Source organism: Hemitrygon akajei, chromosome 13 (assembly GCF_048418815.1).
Source record: "Hemitrygon akajei chromosome 13, sHemAka1.3, whole genome shotgun sequence".
NCBI classification, from domain to species: Eukaryota; Metazoa; Chordata; class Chondrichthyes; order Myliobatiformes; family Dasyatidae; genus Hemitrygon; species Hemitrygon akajei.
In genome coordinates, this window is record NC_133136.1 from 78,193,806 (window position 1) to 78,216,415 (window position 22,610).

General features: G+C 41.9%; 1 protein-coding gene across 1 annotated transcript in view; it reads right to left on the minus strand.

Annotated features, from left to right (window-relative positions):
* The window catches only part of LOC140737515 (PACRG-like protein), a 103,706-nt gene that overhangs the window by 78,858 nt on the left and 2,238 nt on the right, over positions 1-22,610 (minus strand). The window contains exon 2 of the mRNA XM_073063968.1: positions 20,805-20,958. The gene's annotated coding sequence lies outside the window, so the exon portion shown is untranslated. The remainder of the gene's footprint in view (positions 1-20,804; positions 20,959-22,610) is intronic.

A 22,610-nucleotide genomic window follows, 5' to 3' on the forward strand; every position in this document is an offset into this window, starting at 1 on the left:
CTACACGAAAGGCTCGGCAACCTGGCCCCCGTACCAACTTCACAGCATGGACTGACCCCGACCCATGTATCCAAAGACCTGTAGAACTGTAAGTTTGTACTTGTACGAAGGGGCGGACACTGGGCACCGCTACAGCGGCCGTACAAGGGGCCGTTCAAGGTGATCAACAACAACGGGTCCACATACGTTCTGGACATTGGGGAGAAAGAGGAGGTTTTCACAGTGGACCGACTCAAACCAGCCCATGTGGACTTGGCGCAGCCGGTTGAGGTTCAGGCACCGCGGCGCAGAGGCAGACCTCCCAAACAGAGGCTGATCCAGACTGTGGACTTTGGGGGGTGTATCGCCGGTTCTGGGGGGGGGGGGGTTATGTGGCAACCCACTTACTGTGCAGGTGAACCAGCTCACAAAGCGAACCAGCTCACAAATAGCCAGCGCGCGGGGAGAGACTTTGATAATGCACCTCTGACGTCATTTCCGCCCAGAGAGGGCGGACGCTAGGGATTAAATGCCAGCGCCGCGAAGTTTGAATAAACTAGTCTCCAAATGATTTACCGACTGTGTGTCATTGATTCAGCGCTGTGTGTAGCAGTGCTGTCATAAGCATCGTTACAGAAAATCTTTCCTACCAAATGTAATACACATGTACAACGGTTCATCTCTGTGTGACAGGGGATCACACATTATAGTACCATAATCTCTGTTTTATTATTTTGTATATTATTATTGCACACTGGTAAATTGTTATTGTGTATACTATTATGTACATTATTAGTTAATATTATTATATTTACTATTATTGCTAAGTGTGTTTTAAAATGTCGCTGCTAACAAAATAATTTCCCACTCGGGATCAATAAAGTACTTATTATTATTTAGTTTACTGCATTTCTGTCTCTCTTATCCACACCTGCATCAGCTATGCCTCTTTTACGCATGGCTTTTTTTTTCCCCAAGTTCTCTTTTTTTGGAACAAAATTTGGCAAACCTCATTTTCATCCCTTCTGAGATGGAGCTTTGTAACATTACACCTTTGGGTTTAATTAACCTGGGTTACACTTGGTTATTTGCTTTTTATTTAGCTTGTCAATCTGCCTTGCTATTTTTAGCAATTTTTTTATCTATACCCTCGGACTCCTTTTACCCTCTTCTCCATGTAGATCTTTATTTTCCAAGGATTAGATTGCTTCTCTACTTAGCCTTCCAACAAGTACCACCTCACGCTAAAGTAAAGTGAAATTTATTTCCCAGATTTTGCATCCATTCTGCAAATTTGCTAATATTCTCTTTGCCTGCTGTGTCAGGATGCTGAAGCAGGGATCTAGTTGCAGACCCAGTACTCTGCGCACTCTGATATTTCCTGAGTAGCAAATCCCAAGGTGCAAACAAAGTCAGCGTCAAAGTTCAGGCAGAGATCAAAACATCCAGAGAAATCCAAAAACCAGAATCAGGAAACAGGCAGAGTTGATATTCAGAAGGACAGAGTTCAGATACAAATGCTGGAAAGGCTCAGGAAAATTCACTGGCGCAATCTGGCAACAAATAGGTGAAAACGCAGGACTGAAATACACTGAGCAATAAACAGAGAGGCAGATGATAGGTGGAGCACAATGAGACACAGGCGGCAGCAATACAGGTAATAATGAGAAACAGATGAGAGACGGAGTACTCAGTGATACAGGGGCCGGAGTAGAGCAGGAGTGGGGACAGGAGCACACGGCAATACAAAACCACAGACTGACAGCTGGGGGAGACGCACAAAAAGTCAGAGTTCAACTGGAGGTACAGACACTGCTGTGTATTCCTCTGTATTAAAATGTCATTTGAGGATCATCAATATTTACATAAACAATGCATTTGTCCTGGAAGTAATAATATGTTTTACTGTGACCCCCCCCAGCCCTCCCCACTTCACCTCAGAAACTCCATGAAAGAAATCAGATTGTAAATCAAAGAGCCAATTTTGATCTTCATATTTCCTAATAATCACACATTTACAGGCTTCGTTTCTGGCAATTTTCTCCCTAGATGGTAAAATGTTTCCTTTAACCTGCAACTTGGCTTCAATATTTGTTTCCAAATGTAATTGTTAGAGATTGAGACTGAGTATTTTCTCTCAGGCCCAATGAATTTGACACCTACATTACTTGGCTACAGGCAGCAGGTAGGTAGAGAACTAATCTCCTGGATCCAAGAATATGAGCAGTCTTTAGGGGTTAGCAGGAGTCACTGCAAGAACATCAAAGTCATGTGTATTGTCATATGCACTTGTACACACAGGGGCAGTGAAACCCTTGCAGCAGCATCATTCACAAGAAAAACATATTAAACAAATTGTACACAAGAATATTGAATGATGGAACAGGCTGGAGGAGTTTACCTAGAATATCAGCTAGAAATCGAGTTTTAGCTCCTTTTGCTTAACACCTACTCATATCTCTTGAAAAATACGTGAAATTGAGCATAAATCCTTGAAAGGAAATACTATGACATTTTGCATACAGAAGGGGCCAATGATCACCTCAGATTTGATTGGCATAAAAAAAATCATCAGATTTATTATCACTGACTTAAAATAACATGAAATTTCTTGTTTTCAGGCAGCAATACAACACGACATGAAGTTGTTATAAATTACAGAAGTACATAGTGATAAAAACAGACAGACAGCAGACATACTTTATTGATTCCGAGGGAAACTGGGTTTCGTTACAGTTGCACCAACCAATAATAGAGTAGAAATATAGCAAAATAAAACCAGAAATAATTAATGATAATAAGAAAATTATGCCAAGTGGAAATAAGTCCAGGACCAGCCTATTGGCTCAGAGTGTCTGACATTCCGAGGGAGGAGTTGTAAAGTTTGATGGCCACAGGCAGAAATGACTTCCTATGACGCTCAATGTTGCATCTCGGTAGAATGAGTCTCTGACTGAATGTACTCCTGTGCCTAACCAGTACATTATGGAGTGGATGGGAGTCATTGTCCAAGATGGCATGCAACTTGGACAGCATCCTCTCTTCAGACACCACCGTCAGAGAGTTCAGTTCCACCCCCACAACATCACTGGCCTTGCAAATGAGTTTGTTGATTCTGTTGGTGTCTGCTACCCTCAGCCTGCTGCCCCAGCACACAACAGCAAACATGACAGCACTGGCCACCACAGACTCGTAGAACATCCTCAGCATCGTCCAGCAGATGTTAAAGGACCTCAGTCTCCTCAGGAAATAGAGACGGCTCTGACCCTTCCTGTAGACAGCCTCAGTGTTCTTTGACCAGTCCAGTTTATTGTCAGTTCGTATTCCCAGGTATTTGTAATCCTCCACCATGTCCACACTGACCCCTTGGATGAAGAGTCTGAAATCAGGACGTAGCAGGCCAGTGAATCAATCACTCTCCATCAGCCAGACCTTTGGAGCACGGGGAGTGCAGAAACTATGTGCAAGACAATGACGTCACAAAGCAGACGCTATACATGGTGACTTATTTTCTGCATATTAGCATGATTTTTCTCTTTGTAAGCAATAGAAGTTATGAGTTGCAAAAAATGTTCCGATTTCTACTGTCAGTGGAGGAACCATGTGTGTGACTAGTACAATTGATCATGGGCAAATGGCAAACACTCTAAGAGGTATCATGTGTAAGAAGTGACTGGACCAATTTCACACTGGCTGCAGTTTTTCCAAAAGTGATCATCAAGATGATCCCTCTAGGATAACACCATTTATAAGGCAGTATTAATTTATAAAATTTCTAAGTTTGTTTGCCGTGTGAGTGGTACTGGTATCCCACAAAAATATTTATTTGTTAAATTTCACCATTTGCGACATTGATGCCTGTGAGAAAGGCCTTCTATGCGGCAGCAATATCCGAGCCTATCGGACTATTATTTGAGCTGTTTCATACTGCCAGCTCAGTAACTATTCCAAGACAATTACTTTAGTGATGTCATTTAAAATTTCTCTCTAAAAGCTTTTGCAAAGCCAATGATTCTCGAAAGTGAAAGCTAATCTGATTTCTTTCAATTGCTAAACATAATCCCGGTAAATGTATTCGTTCTTAGCAGTGAATTAAACAGAATGTACAAAATGAAAATTCTACAATCCATTTTATTTCTTCGCCTAATCCTTTCTTGTAGAAGTAATTGCAATTCATCAGTAAATCACTTTGAAAGGTAGTGTTAATCATCTCACTGTAAGTTATTACACAGCTCACTACTACACTAAAGTCACAATGCAATACATGTGAATAAAATAATACAACTGAGATGGGTAAACGAATATCTGGTAGTTCCAACCAATATATCATGCATTCTAGATACAATCAAACAGAATCATTTTGAAATAACTTGACTGTTCAAACAGATTTGCAGACCACAGCTGAGATGAATTCATATTCTGTGTGAATGTAAGATATTCTCGGTTTATTAACAGCAGCTAGATACAGTTTGGTTGAACCTGGTGTTACAACATGATGAAAATACTGCTTTGCTGCCTGTCTAGCTAGCTCATATTATTTACAAATTACCTGGTTAGTTCTCAGAATACTTTGCAAGTAATCAAGCAGTGCAAATGAGGTATGAACGTGAATGTGCATAAGACATAAGAGAAAGGAACAAGGCCATTTGGCCCCTCTAGCCTGGTATTCCATTCAATAAGATCTGAGCCAATCCAGCTTTCTTCGATCATAAACAAGAGAAGATCTGGAGATGCTGGAAATCGAAGCAACACACACAAAATGCTGAAGGGTCCTGATGAAGGGCCTTGGCCCGAAACGTCAACTGTACTCTTGTCCATAGATGCTGCCTGGCCTGCTGGGTTTGTCCAGCGTTTTGTGTGTGCTGCCATCTTTCTTCAAGTCCACTTTCTTGCCTCTTTCCAAAGTCTTTGATGTCCTTGCTCATTCATAAAACAAGTTTTCTCAGCTTATAATGTACTCAAAGTTTCAAACTTCTCAGCTCCCTGGAGCAAAGGTTGTTGTTCATTCATCAAAGATCCAATGAGAACAGGTCCAAGCTTTCGATCTTTTCTCATAACAGCGTCCCTCCAGACACAAGTTTATTCTAGTAAACCATTCTGAACTTTTCACAATGATAATATATATTTCCTCAATAAGCTATTCTCAGTGCTCCAGAAGTGGCTTGCTTCTAGTGATGTACAACTGTAGTATGACTTCCTTCCTTTTATACTCCAGCTGCATGAAATTAAAAGCCAATATTCCATTAAATAGTACTGTTCTTTTATAAATCTTTCTAAAAAACAACCTCAGGTTTTCCCACATGCCAACATTTTGTCACTCATTGAGTCTATCAATATCCTTCAGTGAACATTTTATATTCTCATTACAGTTTGCATTTCTATCTACATTAGTATCATCTGCATGCCCATCTTTTCCATCCACTATAGCATTACTTACGTTGTAAATAGCTATGGATCCCTGTAGTATCCACCATTACAGGTTACCAACCTGAAAATTACTTTGTTATCCTATTGCACCTTGCTAATTATCCAATCCTTTACCATGCTAACTTCTCTAAAATTATGATCACGGACATGTAGCTAGCCGCTAAACCTGCAGAAAAAGTGATAGGAAAAGAAGCTATCTTCACACGACCATATTATTGTGAGAAGTAGAACAACACAAATGATTTTAAATAATTATCCCAGAACAGAGGAATGGACAGTGTGAATTAACATTTAGAAGCTGCCACATACAAAGATGGTTAATTGTTTGGGAAGTTCTCCAAGAATGCTAAGAAAATATCAGCAAGGAGATGTATAAAAACATCGAAGATGTACACCACCAGCATCACAGGATGAACTATTCTGCTGCAAGAATACAGACAATAAAGACATTGGCTCTGTGTTTGTAGTAAAGAACAATCAGCCCAGTCTATGATGTCTCTAATCACATCCAAGGCCTTGCCATCAGGCAGAAAAGCTGATTGGTTTTTTGGCAATAAGAGATAATTAAAGGCTCAGGTTATGTTAGTGCAATAGCCATGTGAGAAATCTTGGTCAAGCAACCCACATGGAGAAGCTGTCAGAAACAATCATCAATTTATTTATTTTTATTTGGAGGTACAACACAGTAACAGGTCCTTTTGTCCCAATAAGCCCAAGCCACCCAGTTACATCTATGTGACCAATTAACCTTCTAACCTTTATGCCTCTGAAATAAGGGAGGAAACCAGAGCACCTGGAGGAACCCATGTGGTCACAGGGAGAACGTGCAGAATCCTTACAGACGGCAACAGGAATTGAACCGCTCTATAATAGCATTACACTAAGCACTATGCCACTGTGCTGCCTGCCTTTCTATGCTCCCCTGTGGCTGATGGACTCAGCTGGGATTTAAGGAGCCCCAATATTCAGAAAAAAAAACGTATAAGAACACAAAGAAGAAAGATTAAGTATCCTGGCAATTGACAAAGAAGAAGAGGAACATTGGATCTGGGATATGACCAATAGATAGAATCCATATTAAATCTGGCTAGTTTGGAGATAAATAATACTTTATCATTAACATATCTGTAATGCACTAGCTTAATGATTTGTTTAAAGAGAACAAATAAACAGATATAGGATATATTAAATATACAAATGATTTTCTCCAGGTGAATAAAAGACTGAATTTCACGGTGAATAACCCTAATATAGAACACAGAACGTTACAGGCCCTTCAGGCTACGATGTTGTGCAGACATTTTAACCTACTCAAGATCAATCTGACACTTGAGTTCCACATAGCCCTCCATTTTTCTTACCTCCATGTGCCTAAGAGTTGCTTAAATGTGCCTAATGTATTTCTTTCTAATGTTTCCACATGAGGTCTTATATTGTGTGCACCTTATCAATTTCTTTAATTCAATAATGACCTACTAAATATTCCACTATTAGTTGCTTAATAAATGATTTCAACAATTTTCTATTAGTGGAGGCTGATCTAACTGAACTCTTGATCACCCCTCTGGTTCCCCTCCTCTTTCCTTTCCTCCCATGATCCACTGTCCACTCCTATTACAGTAGCTTTCTTCTTCTTCAGCTGTTTACCTCTTCCACCTATCTCTTCCCAGCTTCTTACATCATATCCTCTCCCCTACCCCCTCACATGGTCTTACCTATTATCTGCCAGCTTGTACTCGTTCCCTTCCCCATTTTCTTATTTTTATTTCTGGTTCCTTCCTCTCTTGTCCTGGTGAAGGGCCTGAAACATCAACTGCTTATTCCCCTGCATAGATCCTGCCAGTCTTTCCACGATCTTCAAGAATCTGTAGAATCTCTTGCATCAACACTTCCTGAAACTAGATCATCCCTCCTGTAATTATTTCTCATCAGCAGAGCCACTCCCTCACATTTTTCAGCTTGTCCTTTCTAAAAGCAAAATATACTTGAATATTATTTCCAAGCTCTGGTCTCTTCATAAACAATGTCTCTATAATGATTATCATATCATACCTGTATATCACTATTTTTGCTGTTAATTCATTGACTGGTTTTCTTTTTAGATATTAAATGTATTTAGCTAGAGTGCTTTTAATTATATCTTTTCCTTGCATTAACTCTATCTGTCAGATCCATTGCGACGGTTTGATTCTCTCCATTCTTTATTCTTACCTCCTCTTTTGCTTTCATTTCCAACCTTGATTCCCTCCCCCCCCCATAAACTCTCTGCTCAGATATCCCAATCCCTTGCATATGTTTAACCCATCAGCAAACAATCCCATGAAGAGATTAATCCGAGTTTTCAGTGTGTAGCTCAGCCAATTTGTATTAATCTTGCCTTCCCCAAAATTACTACCAATGCCTCAGAAATCTGACTCACGCCGTCCTACACCACCCCTCTAGATGTACGCTGGTCTCATTTATCCTCCTATTTCTTCTCTTGCTGCAGGCAGCACTGGCAATTAACCCCACAGTTATGATTTTTGAAATCATTTGTTTGCTCTGGGACTTAGATGCTATCTTGTGTTTATAAAAATGGTGACATGCTGATACTTTTCTTAGTTCTTACATTCAGAATCAATTGGGTATATATTGATTAATGCTTACTAAAATTGCTTTGAAATATAAATCAACATTGGTTTAAACAATAGGAGCCATAGACTACACAAGATTAGAACTGCTGGAAGATTTTTCTTTTAGAATGTTCTTAACAATTATATGCAATCAAAAATTATCGTGAATATTAGATTTTATTTCCTTTACAATTAATTTTCTGCTAATACCCCAGCTTTTAAAATTGCTTTAATATTTTAGCACTTTGTCTTTGTCCCAAGCTGATGGTACACTGACTTAATTGGTAAATTTGTCAGTTTTCCCATCTCATGTTTCCAACAAAAATGGGATGTGGCATTAGCTTATATCACTGAAATTAATGTAGCCTAAAAATCTGAGGAAGACACTACTTAAGGGATTCAGAAATGAAATTCCTGATTGTGGGGCCATTGCTGTTGAATGCTTCACCATTGACAATTTGGAAGTTAAGTATTGGTGCTGTTTTGTGCAGATGCAGCCTGACCTGCTGAGCGTTTTCTGCATTTTCTTTTTGGAATTCAAGTGGGGAGAAGCAAGATAGGAAACAATTTGCATTAAAAATTGAAAAAACATTATTTCAAAGCATTGTCCCAACCTTTGATCTGATCTTCATGTGTTTATGTGAGTGGTCCAGTTGTTTTTCGTGTATAGTACCTTCTGAAAAGACAAGGATTTGGCAATAGCAAGTCATTGAATGACAAGGGTAGATGACTAGATTGCCTGTGGTTGGAGATAAGACCACAAGCAGAATTCAAGGAAGGCATATTTCACTTGTAATATAGAAGCATGTGTTTCTAATTAGGCAGAAAATTGCTTTATAACTGGAAGTTCAATGAAAATGCACAGTGTACAAGGTCATCAAATGCAATTGTTGCTTTGGTGTTTGATGCAAGCTTGATCTAGGAGTGCCATTGAGTGGCAATATGCTTATAGATATCAGTGAGGAAATCGAGGATAGTTAGCAGCTAGATGAAATGGACTAAAGACTAATCATATGGACAAAACAAAAATGATTGATTGTTTAGGAGAACCAGGTTATGATTTTGGGGAAATGACTTACAGACATTGTTTAAAAGCAACATGAACAAGGATTAAATGGCCCCCTCCTTTATTACAACCATGATTTATTTACATATATGTTGCATTAACAATGTTTATGCATGCTCAAAGATATTGCATTTTTTAAATGTAGGTAATTATTTTTTACTTGAAGCAGTGGCTAAACTTACAGTATAATACTCCATCAAATTCTGACAAATCCTATTATGATTACTTTAATGTATTAGAATTTTAATGCAATTTTATGCTTAGTTAGGAACACTTCACAAATAAAATATACCTTCCTTTAATCCAGTTTGGCGTTAAAAAGAAATCTGACCTCTGCACAAATAGTTCCAGTATTAACTCCTAACTGAGGAACTATTTTATTAAATATAATTACAATTTCTTTGTTAAACTAAGTAGCTGCTTATTTAATTATCTTTAATTGTGGATTAGAAACTAGTAGTATTAAACAATGAAACAAAATATGCTTCTTGTACAATGTAGTTATGCTGTTAACCTCTTCCATGATTTCAAAATATCAAACAACTCCAGCCTCTTAGTTAATTTCCAAGTCCTCACTGGGACTTGGAAATTAAAACCTGTGTGGATGAGTGTGTGCCTACAAAGACTTACTGTACATTCCCAAACCAAAAGCCGTGGATGAACCAGGAGGTACATCGTCTGCTGAAGGCTAGATCTGTGGCAATCAAGACGCAGGACTGTAACAGAAAACCAGGTATGATTTGCAGAGGGCTATTTCAAGGGCAAAGAGACAATTTCGAACGAGGTTGGAGGTGATATCAGATGCATGGCAACTCTGGCAGGGACTGCAAGACATTACTTCCTACAAAGCGAAACCAATAGTCCGAATGGCAGTGATGCTTCACTACCAGATGAACTCAACGCTTTCTATGCTCACTTTGAAAGGGAGAACACAACAACAGCTGTGAAGATCCCTGCTGCACCTGATGACCCTGTGATCTCTGTCTCAGAGGCCAATGTTAGATTGTCTTTTAAGAGAGTGAACCTTCGCAAGGCAGAAAGTCCCGATGGAGTACCTAGTAAGGCTCTGAAAACCTGTGGCAACCAACTAGCAGGAGTATTCAAGAACATTTTCAATCTCTCACTGCTACGGGCAAAAGTTCCCACCTGCTTCAAAAGGACAACAATTATACCAGTGCCAAAGAAGAATAATGTGAGCTGCCTTAATGACTATTGCCCAGTAGCACTCACATCGACAGTGATGAAATGCTTTAAGAGGTTGGTTATGACTAGACTGAACTTCTGCCTCAGCAAGGACTTGGACTCATTGCAATTTGCCTATCATCACAATAGGTCAATGGCAGATGCAATCTCAATGGCTCTTCACACGGCTTTAGACCACCTAGACAACACAAACACCTACGTTAGGATGCTGTTCATCGACTATAGCTACAGAAGACCACGAAGAGGAGTCTGGCATGCCTGCTGGGGTACTGGTGAGGCCCGAACTGCAGAAGCCCTCTGTTGTATAAGCAAACAGGATGGCTGTGATTGTAAGGAACACTACAAAGAGGGAGGTTTGTTCAAGCGGGGGATGTCCCTGGCGCATCTCTTCCCGGTGAAGGGAAGTAAGACGCTCAACATCAGTAAGATGAAAGAGCTGATTGTGGACTGCAGGAAGGGTAAGACGAAAGAACACATACCAATCCTCATAGAGGGATCAGAAGTGGAGAGAGTGAGCAGCTTCAAGTTCCTGGGTGTCAAGATCCCTGAGGATCTAACCTGGTCCCAACATATTGATGTTGTCATAAAGAAGACAAGAGAGCAGCTATACTTTATTAGGAGTTTGAAGTGATTTGACATGTCAACAAATACACTCAAAAACTTCTATAGTTGTACCGTGGAGAGCATTCTGACAGGCTGCATCACTGTCTGGTATGGAGGGGCTACTGCACTTGACCAAAAGAAGCTGCAGAGGGTAGTAAATTTAGTCAGCTCCATCTTGGGTACTAGCCTACAAAGTACCCAGGACATCTCAAGGAGCAGTGTCTCAAAATGACAGTGTCTGTTTTTAAGGACCTCCAGCACCCAGGGCATGCCCTTTTCTCACTGTTACCATCAGGTAGGAGGTACAGAAGCCTGAAGGCACACACTCAGTGATTCAGGAACAGCTTCTTCCCCTCTGCCATCCAATTCCTAAATGGACATTGAAGCTTTGGACACTACCCCACTTTTTTAAATATACAGTAGTTCTGTTTTCACACATTTTTAATAATCTATTCAGTATACGTAATTGATTTACTTGTTTATTATTATGTCTTATTTTATTTATTATTACTATTTTTTTCTCTCTCTCCCTCTCTCTGCTAGATTATGTATTGCATTGAACTGCTGCTGCTAAGTTAACAAATCTCACGTCACATGCCACGTGACAGTGAGAATAGGAATAGAATGAGGTGAAGGATAAATGCGTGGCTGAGAGATTGGAGCAGGGGGCAGGGATTCAGATTTCTGGATCATTGGGACCTCTTTTGGGGCAGGTGTGACCTGTACAAAAAGGGCGGGTATAACGGTCCCGACCGTTAATTCCTCTTATTATCCTGATTCCCTTTTACCCTGTGTTCTCCTCGGCTCCTTAATCGCGGCACCTGATTCTCTTCTAAACCTGCTGCATAAAAACCCCAGCTTTGCATCCACTCGTTGCCAGATCGTTGCTTCAGCCAGTGCAGCAATTCACATTCCCAGCCACTCAGAATGGTGTATTCGAAGTTTACCAGTACCGAGGTTTACCGGTGTAACTCCATCTCTATGTGTTAAGAAAAGTATTGTCTGCTGCTTGCCTTTGTACCCTCTGTGTCAAGATAAGTTTTGCCTGCCGCCTGTCTCCTGTTTGCCGTTCAGCTCCAGCAACCCCCTGTGTCAAGAAAAGTTCTGCCTGCCTCCTGGTCCTCCGTTCACCCACACTGTTTGCCTGTGTTAATTGTCTCTCAGCCGCTTAGAATTGTGTATTCCAAGTCCTGTCTCCGCACTCTTTGCCTGTGTTAACTCTGTCTGTCCGTGCTTATTGGAGCATTGCATGCCACCTGTCTTCCCGTTCGTCCTTCCGCCTGCGTTTCTCAAGCCATGCTCGCACCCTGCTCTGCACCCCTGCTCTGCCTCACTCTGCCACCCACCTACACTCTCCGTTGGCTGGGTGGTGAAACGCCGCGTTCCAACCATAGCGACATGGGTTCGATCCCCGGTCAAGCCTTCCTCGCTCCTCGTTTTTTCTTTGCCTAGTCTTCACTCCCCGGCCCTCCCTGAAACCATTAATAAACACTTTAGATTACTCTACCCCTCTATCTGTGTCCTGCATTTGGGTTCACCCCGTTCTCTTTGCAACAATGGGTTGCACTTGAATCCCAGGTGCACCAATATCATGGCAGGGAGGTTTGTTAAGGCTACTGGGGAGAGTTTAATCTAGAATTGTTGGGGGGTGGCAACTGAACTGAAGAGACTGGGGAAGAGGCAGTTGGCTCACAAATAGAGAAAGTATGGAGACAGTGTGTGAGGGAGGATAGGTGGGTGATAGAGAAGGGCGTGCTCAGACCGACGGTTTGAGATGTGTCTATTTTAACGCATTGTGAACAAAGCCGATGAGCTTAGGGTGTGGATCAGTACTTGGAGATATGATGTGGTGGCCATTACAGAGATGTGGATGGCTCAGGGGCAGGACTGCTTACTTCAAGTGCCGAGTTTTAGATGTTTCAGAAGGACAGGGAGGGAGGCAAAAGAGCTGGGGGTGTGGCACTGATGATCAGAGATGGTGTCACGGCTGCAGAAAAGGAGGACATCATGGAGGGATTATGGAGACTCTGTGGGTGAGGTTAGGAACAGGAAGAGATCAGTAACTCTACTGGGTGTTTTTTATAGGCCGCCCAATAGTAACAGGGGTATTGAGGAGCAGATAGGGAAATAGATTCTAGAAAGGTGTAATAATAACAGAGTTGTCGTGATGGGAGATTTTAATTTCCCAAATATCGATTGGCATTTCGCTAGAGCAAAGGGTTTAGATGGGGTGGAGTTTGTTAGGTGTGTTCAGGAAGGTTTCTTGACACAATATGTAGATAAGCCTACAAGAAGAGAGGCTGTACTTGATTTGGTATTGGGAAATGAACCTGGTCAGGTGTCAGATCTCTCAGTGGGAGAGCATTTTGGAGATAGTGATCATAATTCTATCTCCTTTACAATAGCATTGGAGAGAGATAGGAACAGACAAGTTAGAAAAATGTTTAATTGGAGTAAGGGGAACTATGAGGCTATCAGGCAGGAAGTTGGAAACTTAAATTGGGAACAGATGTTCTGAGGGAAAAGTACGGAAGAGATATGGCAAATGTTCAGGCGTTATTTCTGTGGAGTTCTGCATAGGTACGTTCCAATGCGACAGGGAAGTTATGGTAGGGTACAGGAACCATGGTGTACAAAGGCTGTAGTAAATCTAGTTCAGAAGAAAAGAAAAGCTTACAAAAGGTTTAGAGAGGTAGGTAATGTTAGAGATCTAGAAGATTATAAGGCTAACAGGAAGGAGCTTAAGAAGGAAATTCGGAGAGACAGAAGGGGCCATGAGAAGGCCTTGGCGGGCAGCATTAAGGAAAACCCCAAGACATTCTACAAGTATGTGAAGAGCAAGAGGATAAGATGTGAAAGAATAGGACCTATCAAGTGTGACAGTGGGAAAGAGTGTATGGAACTGGAGGAAATAGCAGAGGTACTTAATGAATACTTTACTTCAGTATTCACAATGGAAAAGGATCTTGGTGATTGCAGTGATGACTTGCAACAGACTGAAAAGCTTGAGCATGTAGATATTAAGAAAGAGGATGTGCTGGAGCTTTTGGAAAGCATCAACGTGGGCAAGCCGCCGGAACCAGATGAGATATACCCTAGGCGAGGGAGGAGATTGCTGAGCCTCAGGCGATAATCTCTGCATCATCAATGGGGACGGGAGAGGTTCTGGAGGATTGGAAGGTTGTGGATGTTGTTCCCTTATTCAAGAAAGGGAGTGGAGATAGACCAGGAAATTATAGACCAGTGAGTCTTACTTCAGTGGTTAGTAAGTTGATGGAGAAGATCCTGAGAGGCAGGATTTATGAACATTTGGAGAGGTATAATATGATTAGGAATAGTCAGCATGGCTTTGTCAAGGGCAGGTCATGCCTTATGAACCTGATTGAATTTTTTGAGGATGTGACTAAACACATTGATGAAGGAAGAGCAGTAGATGTAGTGTATATGGATTTCAGCAAGGCATTTGATAAGGTACCCCATGCAAGGCTTATTGAGAAAGTAAAGGGGCATGGGATCCAAGGGGACATTGCTTTGTGGATCCAGAACTGACTTCCTCACAGAAGGCAAAGAGTGGGTGTAGATGGGTCATATTTTGCAGGGAGGTCGGTGACCAGTGGTGTGCCTCAGAGATCTGTTCTGGGACCCTTACTCTTCGTGATTTTTATAAACGACCTGGATGAGGAAGTGAAGGGGTGTGTTAGTACGTTTGCAGATGACACAAAGATTGGGGGTATTGTGGATAGTGTGGAGGGCTGTCAGAGGTTACAGTGGGACATTGATAGGATGCAAAAACTAGGCTGAGAAGTGCCAGATGGGGTTCAACCCAGATAAGTGTGAGGTGGTTCATTTTGGTAGGTCATATATGATGGCAGAATATAGTATTAATGGTAAGACTCTTGGCAGCGTGGAGGATCAGAGGGATCTTGGTGTCTGAGTCCATAGGACGCTCAAAGCAGCTGCGCAGGTTGACTCTGTGGTTAAGAAGGTGTATGGTGTATTGGCCTTCATCAATTGTGGAACTGAATTTAGGAGCTGAGAGGTAATGGTGCAGCTATATAGGACCCTGGTCAGACCCCACTTGGAGTACTGTGCTCAGTTCTGGTCGCCTCACTACAGGAAGAATGTGGAAATCATAGAAAGGGTGCAGAGGAGATTTACCAGGATGTTGCCTGGATTGGGGAGCATGCCTCATGAAAACAGGTTGAGTGAACTCAGCCTTTTCTCCTTGGAGCGACTGAGCATGAGAGATGACCTGAGAGAGGTGTATAAGATGATGAGAGGCATTGTTCGTGTGGATAGTCAGAGGCTTTTTTCCCAGGGCTGAAATGGCTGCCACAAGAGGGCACAGATTTAAGGCACTTGGGAGTAGGTACAGAAAAGATGTCAGGGGTAAGTTTTTTTACGCAGAGAGTGGTGAGTGTGTGGAATGGGCTGCCAACAACGGTGGTGGATACGATAGGGTCTTTTAAGAAACTTTTGGAAAGGTACATGGAGCTTAGAAAAATAGAGGGCTATGGGTAACCCTAGTAATTTCTAAGGTAGGACATGTTCAGCACAACTTTGTGGGTCGAAGGGCCTGTATTGTGCTGTAGGTTTTCTATGTTTTCTATGCCGGTGATAATAAACCTGATTCTGATTCTGAACTGGTCCAAGATTTTCATTCTCTTTATTAATCTCTTTAATATCATCTGGGAGGAATGATTGGAGACAGCAGAAGCCATGGTCTTCATGATCTGCAGAACTAGAAGGGAAACAACCAAAGGAAACACTTTATTTTGACCAAATTCCCAACAAGCCTGGGGAAATGTCTCATCACATACAGTGTGTTTCAACTAGATAAGAAAACACTAAATTTTTGAGAGAGTCTTGGAAAGCATCCATTCACCATCTATTATTCCTAAACTGAATTAATCAAAAATAGGCACAGATTGGAGATAACTGACCACAGTTTTAGAGATTTTTAAAAAAGATTTAAAGATTAAAGATTAGCTTTATTTGTCACATGCAGATTGAAACATCGAAGTATCCAGTGAAATGCAATTCACAGCAGACAACTTTGAGGTTCTCAAAGGATTGGCAGTTTAATCACCAAGGAACATTATCTCTCTTTGTATTAAATACTGTAAAGAGTGAGATAGTTGTAAAAGTGGACATGGAACTGCTGAAGAAAGGTAGTTTGTTACACCCAGGCTCCTACTTGTATAGCCTAGTCTACTCCAATTCCTTAACCCAAGGAACAATGAGCAGCCCACCGCGGAATCTAACAAATAGATCAACTAGTATTCCCAACAACCGAAAGGTTAGAAGCAAAGGTACCAACAAGCATAGGAAGACAACCAGAGGCAGCCAAAAGAAAGTAAGCATGTTACTCCAACAAATATGCTATCAAAGGAGTTGGAACACAGCAAGGATGACTCTCACATGAGATCGACATCAGAAGTGGCAAAAGGAAGTGAGGCTTCACACATCCAAGACTCTAGATCATATGTGGCTATGATATTTGCAAAAGTCAGAGGAAATGGGATCACTGTGAGAAGATGATTGCATGGAGGCTTGATGTAGAATTCGAGGATGCAGCACTAATCCTGCAGAGCCAGGACACCGCATTTCAGCAAAAGGCCTCAGGGAACCAAAATCAGAAAGCTCTATAAATTGGGAAGGACATATTATGTTCCATTTTGATCACACTGATATAGGTAAAATGTCATTAAGGTGAAAAAAGAATACAGGAGACTCATGTGGATGTTGCTGGCACTTAAGGGACTGAGTTGTGAAGAGATGTTGAGCAGGTTGGGGCTTTATTCATTGGACTGTTGGAGAATGAGAGACGATCTTATAGAGGTGCATAAAGTTACGAGGGGCAAGCATAGAATAAATGTGCATACGCTTTTTCCCACGGTTGAGGAAATCAAGAACTAGAGGATATAGGTTTAAGGAGAAAGGAGCAGGATTATAACAAAAATAACAACAACCCCTTACTCAATGTCAGCAAGATCAAAGAGCTGAGTATAGACTTCAGGAGAAGGAAACCAGAGATTCATGAGTCAGTTCCTATCAGAGGATCAGAGGCAGAGAGGGTCAGCAACTTTAAATTCCTAGTGTTATTATTTTGGATGACCTGTCCTGGACCCAGCGTATAAAAAAAGCACAGCAGCACCTCTGCTTTCTTAGGATTTTATGGAGATTCAGCATGACATCTAAAACTTTGACAAACTTCTATAGATGTGTAGTGGAGAGTATATTGACTGGATGAATCACACCCTGTTACGGAAACATCAATGCCCTTGAACGGGAAATCCAACAAAAAGTAATGGATATGGTCCAGTACTTCATGGGTAAAACCTCCCAACCACTGAGCACATCTACATGGAACAATGTTGCAGGAAAGCAGCATCTATCATCAGGGACACCTACCACCCAGGATATGCTGTCTCCTCACTGCTGCCATCAGAAAGAAGGTACCTCTGGATTCACACCACCAGCTTCAGGAATAGTTATTACCCTACAACTATCAGGCTCTTGAACCAAAGAGGGTAACTTCACTTGCCCCATCACTTAAATATTTCCAGAACCAATGAACTTACTTTCAAGGACTCTTCTTCTCTTGTTCTCAGTATTTATTATTTATTTATTTATTTATTGGTTGTTGTTTTTTTCCCTTTTTTCTCTTTGCACAGCTTGTTGTCTTCTGCAATCTAGTTGGGCAGTCTTTCACTGATTCTGTTATGGTTATTATTTTGTAGTTTTATTGACTATATCCACAAGAAAATGAATCTCAGAGTTTTATATGGTGATGTATACTGCATGTACTTTGATAATAAAATTTACTTCGAAACTTTGAACTTTGGACTTTTCTTCTTCCTTCCCAGTCCCACTGAAGGGTCTCGGTCCAAAACATCGACTGTATAGATGCTATCTGGCCTGCTGAGTTCCTGCAGCATTTTGTGTGTGTTGCTTTGAACTTTGAATTTTGAATGAATATGAAAGGAGAAAGGTTCAGTGGAAACCTGAGAGCCAGCTTTTTCATTCAGGTGGCAGTCTGTACATGGAATAGGCTGCCAGAGGAAGTGATTGTCACAGCTACTTTAGGAACAGTTAAAAAGACACTTGGACAGATTCATGGCTAGGAAAGCTGTTGAGGGGTATGGGGCAAATGTGGGCAAATGGAACTAGCCTAGATGGGAATCTTGGCCACCAGTTGAGCTGAAGGACCAGTTTCCATGCTGTATTGCTCTATGACACCCAATGAATGAGTACTTCATGCCGGAAACTGGTCAGATACATGGACATTCTATTTTCGGGGGAATGCTTTCTTTTGCTTTTCATTATTAGATAAGAGATATTCAAAATATGTATGTTAAATGTAATACCGATCCGTGGACAATAATCCTTCCATTAAAACTGACACTGCTGTGCTGCTGCACTATCTGGGGAGAGTCCTGGAGCGGTTGTCTGAAAGTAAGCTGATATATACGTCTGCTGGCTCTGTAAAATGCTTCATGAATAAATAACTTAATTAACTTTAACTTAGTATTTCCAGCACTTCGGTAATGCAATGAACGATATTGAAATATTCTTCTCAAACTGAAATGAATTAGAATCAGTGAGTCATAGAAAAGTACAGCACAGAAACAGGCCCTTTGGCCCATCTAGTCCATGCTGAAACATTTAAACTGCCTAGTTCCATCGACCTGCACCCAGATCATAGCCCTCTATAGCTCTGCCACCCATGAACAGGACTTATCAAAACTCCTATTAATGAAATTACCTATGTTCTCTGTATAATCTCCACAAGAAAAACTATATGGAATTCACCTGCTAGTTTCAAAGCTTGTACACACAAAATATTCTTTCAACATGTGCAACCTGGTCAATTTCAGTGAAGGATATTAACCAAGGCTACAGCCTTAGCCAGTATTACCGTCTATCTCAGATTCTGAAACCAAATGTAAATGCACTAAACTGTCTGTCCAAACTCTGCAAATTCATGTTGGTTTATTCCAACATCCAACAGATAACGAGTTAAAGCAACGTAACTAAAAACTGAACAGGTTTTGTCTCCTGAGTTATTATCTCCTCCTTCAAAGCTGTCATGCTCAAACCCCCATGCAATTATGAATTGAAGCTTCAGTGGCAGTCGGGAACAAATGTACAATATGATATGCACCACTTCCAAACTCTAATTATCAACACCCAATGTATTCAGAATCTGACAAGTTGCTATTAAACTCCAATTAGTGAGGAAATTAATTCTGAATCTAACAGGAGGATGATGTCTTAAGTCAGGAGAGCATCTCTCTGGGCATATGCATAGGCCAGCAACCAGGTTTCATGTCTTAACACATGTGACCACTAAAACTGCCCAGAAACAATCTGACTCCCACCAAAGATGAACTCCAATAATTCGATCAAAAGCAGCCAAGAACCTCATGTGTGCCTGATTTCAAACTTCACTTCAGAAAACCTTGTTTAAACATCTCCAGATAGAGGTGTCCAGATTGGAGATTTGATTTTACATTTAAAAAAAGCATAGATGTTTTATATTGTTTTCCATAGTAGGTATGCTACTCTGTAGGAAAAAGTGAAGTTTTTGTTATGAAAGTTAAGCACAGTATGCTCATAGCATTGCATATATACATAGAGCAACACAGCACAGGAACTGGTACTTCAGCCCATGATGACTGTGCAAACTATGATGCCAACTTAAATTAATTTGTTCTGCATGTGTATGGACCATATCCTTCCATTCCCTGCACATTTATGCGTCTAAATACCACTTGTGTTGCTAGCATATTTATGCCCACCACTGTCTTGCTCCTCCCCACTGACAATCTTGTTCACTATCTACAACTCTGTGTGCAAACTTACTAATCCTACACCTACATTTTCACTGAAATCATAACACCGATAACTGAGATCCCAGCACTGATTCAAGTAGAACATTAATGCTCATACACCTGCAGTCAGAATAACCATGTCCACCTTCCATGGTCCTGAAAAGCCATTAACTTAATTCAAAGTGACAGGTGATTTTTAAAAAAAACCTGTTTCAAAAGATGAAGCAATTATTACACAAACCTTCATCCAGTTTAAAAGTCTCTCAGTGGCAGGTGATCCTGGTATCAGCTAGAGCTGTTACTTAATATTCAGAATCAGAATCAGGTTTAAAATCACTGGTAGAAGTCATGAGATTTGTTGTTTTGTGGCAGCTGGAGAAGGGGCAAAGGTGGGCTACTGGTGCTTTAAAACCAGTCACTTCAGGCAGACGCGGTTTATCAGCTATAGTTGACAGCTCATCTAGGAGAAGGAAATCTCTGATTTCAAACCTCCACCTTTGTGGCTACACGTGGCGCTGAGGCTGTGAGCATGCTCCCATTGCTACGCACTTCATATCTGCAAACTTCATGGTGATTTGCCCTGCTGTATGATGCACTGAGACCGAGGCTTTTAGGCCTACGTCAGCTGCTCTAGGGATTCGGGTCTACTTATTCAATTTTGTTTGGAATGCTATTGCTTGCTTCTATTGTTTGCATGATGTGTTCCTTCTCTTTATCTGTGCATTGGGAATTTGCCTTTTTTTTAAATCAGGTTCTTTCAAGTTTCTTGCTTTGTAGCTGCCTATAAGCAGACAAATCTCAAAGTTGTATAGCTTACATGTAACCCTCAGACAGGCCCAGCTCTTGTTCGTCTAGGGGAAACAGCCTTTGGCCCCGCTAAACTGAGAAATCACGTTTGTGTGGATGCTGTGTAATGAACTGCCCAGTTACAAACCCACAACGCAAAATATCAGACAGTACACCGTATGCAAATAAATGATTGAACTTTATGAATCTTAATCTGAGTATAGGGTTAGAAATGAAAATTAAAAAAGGGCTCAATTCAAGCAAAAGTCAAAAGTTCACATTGGAGCTCACTTGGTAGTCACTCTTCCACCATCGGTCTCCTCTGAGCATCGCTGATCTTCGGACGCTCAGATCCCAGTCCACTCCATCTGGTGCTCTACCAGCTCTCTCCACACGCGTCTTCCCTTGTCATCTCTCCTCGACAAAAAGACCGTGAGAAAACATCCTTCCAGATACACAAATCAAAGCAACAATCTCGGATTGGCGAACATGCATCCAACAGTGCTGTTATCTCCAGTCATAACCCAAACGTTGCTGCTACAGAGAAACCATTACCTCAGCAGTGAACATTACAGAGAAGCCGTTACATTAGCAGTGAATCCTTAAAGCGCTTTACACTCTCCCCCCACCAAATTTAGTCCTGTCCTCATGACATTGAGATAATTCGCCAACCCTTCCTGTAAAACACAAAGCCAGGTGCAAAAGGCAGTGACATAGCTCCCCAAAACAGTCGAGATCATGCCCTGTTCCCCAGGCACTATATAGGCCAACCTATCCGGTGGTCTCCTAATTCTCTGAGACCTCTGTACCTCCTCACCTAACTCTTCAGGCTACTGAGGATACTCTGGGTCTACTTGGTGAGTCCACCCCCGATCTATCACTCATGCCCCCCTGCAATTTGGAGCCCTCTGTCCCATGTCCAGGCCCCACTTCCTCGCCTTCAAGTTCCTGCTGTAACCCAGGCTGCCCACAGATGGCACTCCCCCACTTCACCTGACTCAGTGGGAGAAGGGCCAGGAGTCTCTTCCTCATTCAATGGGGAGTAAGCAAAGGCAGCATGTCCCACACATCCAGATCACCATCCTCCGAATCAGTATCCCTCTCATGGGTGGGGCCCGGCCCAGCCTCTCCTGCTGTGGGCCCTGCAGTCGCCCCGCATTTCCACAGAGTCCTCTTACTTGGTGTAGGCTCCAAGTCGGGCTCTGGGTCAACCTGCACCTCTTGTCCCAGGGCAACAGGTGGTTCTGATGGAGAATCTTGACAGGCCCATTCCCCTCTTCTGGTTTCACCCGAAAAACTGGCAGGTTTGGCATCTGGTTCTCCACCACATAGGGTGTGGCCACCCAGCGGTCAGCCAGCTTATGCTTCCCAGGTAGCCCCAAATTCCTTATGAGGACTCTGTCTCCCGGCAGGAGTTGGGAGAACCTCACTTTTTGATCATACCTCCTCTTATTTCCTCAATTCTGCTTGGCGGCCGGACCCCAGCCAATTGTTAAGCCCTTTTCAGCTCTCTTCTCATTTCAGACAATAGTTCAGATATGGCTTTGGTAGTAAGTCATCTTCATCAGTGCCAAACAAGGGTCAATGGGCAACCTCACCTCGCACCCAAACATCAGATAATATGGCGAGGACCCAGTAGCTTCAGTATGTTACAGTACAGCTGTAACAGTGAACCAGATGCCCAATATGTTGACTCCGCCTGCTCTTCTTGCTGATCTCCAGGGTCCTGAGCATGTCTAGCTAGGTCCGATTAAACCTCTCAGGCTGGGGATCGCCCTGCGGGTGATAGGGCGTAGTTCTCAACTTCTCAATGCCAGGCATGCCTAGTAACTCATAGATGAGTCTGCTCTTGAAATCCCATCCCTGATCACTATGTATTCACCTGGGAAGGCCATAATGCACGAAATACTTCTCCCATAACACTTTTGCCACCGTAGACACCCTCTGGTCCCTGGTAGGAAAAGCCTGAGTATATCTGGTGTAGTGGTCCGTGATGACTAAGACATTCGCCGTGTTGCTGGTGTCGGGTTCTATGGACAAGAAATCCATACACACCAGCTCCAGGGGCCCTGCACTCTGCAAGTGGGACAAAGGAGC